Source organism: Homarus americanus, unplaced genomic scaffold (assembly GCF_018991925.1).
Source record: "Homarus americanus isolate GMGI-L3 unplaced genomic scaffold, GMGI_Hamer_2.0 scaffold50281, whole genome shotgun sequence".
NCBI lineage: Eukaryota > Metazoa > Arthropoda > Malacostraca > Decapoda > Nephropidae > Homarus > Homarus americanus.
The window spans coordinates 4,850,361-4,852,105 of record NW_024742338.1 but is presented as its reverse complement, the minus strand read 5'-3'; positions in this window follow the sequence as shown (position 1 = coordinate 4,852,105).

Genomic DNA, 1,745 nt, shown 5'->3' with positions numbered 1-1,745 from the left:
TATACCTGTAGTGTGTTGTATACCTCTACCATGTATGTCAGGTATACCTGTAGTGTGTTGTATACCTCTCACCATGTATGTCAGGTATACCTGTAATGTGTTGTATACCCTACCATGTATGTCAGTATACCTGTAGTGTTGCATACCTCACCATGTATGTCTGGTATACTCAGAAAAGTTGTATACCTCTACCATGTATGTCAGGTAGGCCTGTAGTGTGTTGTATACCCCACCATGTATGTCAGGTATACCTGTAGTGTTGTACTCTCACTGTGTATGTCAGGTATACCTGTAGTGTTGTATACCCCACTATGTATGTCAGGTATACCTGTAGTGTGTTGTATACCCTCACATGTAGTCAGGTATACCTGTAGTGTTGCATACCTCTACCATGCATGTCAGGGTATACCTGTAGTGTTGTATACCTCTACCATGTATGTCAGGCATACCTGTAGTGTTGTATACCTCTACCATGTATGCTCAGGTATACCTGTGAAAAGTTGTATACCTCTACCATGTATGTCAGGTACCTGTAGTGTTGCATACCTCTACTATGTATGTCAGGTATACCTGTAGTGTGTTGTATACCTCTACCATGTATGTCAGGGTATACCTGTAGTGTTGTATACCCTCACTATGTATGTCAGGTATACCTGTAGTGTTGCATACCCTACCATGTATGTCAGGTATACCTGTAGTGTTGTATACCTCTACCATGTATGTCAGGTATACCTGTAGTGTTGTATACCTCTAACATGTATGTCTGGTATACCTGTAGTGTTGTATATTCTACCATGTATGTCAGGTATACCTGTAGTGTTGTATACCCTCACCATGTATGTCAGGTATACCTGGTAGTGCTGTGGTTCACCTCACTATGTATGTCAGGTATACTCTGTAATGTGTTGTATACCTCTGGCTCATGTATGTCAGGTATATCTGTACTGTGTTGTATACCCTTACCATGTATGTCAGGTATACTGGTAGTGTGTTGTATACCTCTTACCATGTATGTCAGGTATACTCTGTAATGTGTTGTATAATTTCACTATGTATGTCAGTATACCTGTAGTGTTGTATACCTCACCATGTATGTCAGGTATACCTGTAATGTGTTGTATACCTCTACCATGTATGTCAGGCATACCTGTAGTGTGTTGTATACCTCTGGCTTCATGTATGCTTGTGTGTATAATTTGTAGGTTGTACACCCTACCATGTATGTCTGGTATACCTGTAATGTGTTGTATACCCTCTACCATGTGTCAGGTATACCTGTAATGTGTTGTATACCTCTACCATGTATGCTGGGGTATACCTGTAGTGTGTTGCATACCCCACCATGTATGTCAGGCATACCTGTAGTGTTGTATATACCCTCACCATGCATGTCAGGTATACCTGTAGTGTGCTGTATACCCTCACCATGTATGGGTATACCTGTAGTGTGTTGTATACCCCACCATGTATGTCTGGTATACCTTGTAATGTGTTGTATAATTTCACCATGTATGTCAGGTATACCTGTAGTGTTGTAGTACTTACCCATGTATGTCAGAGTACTTGGTAGGCTGTGTTGTATACTTTACCATGTATGTCAGGTATTCGTAATGTGTTGTATACCTCTACCATGCATGTCAGGTATACCTGTAATGTGTTGTATACCTCTACCTATGTATGTCTGGTATACCTGTAGTGTGTTGTATACCTCTACCAGCGTATGTCTGGTATACCTGTAGTGTTGT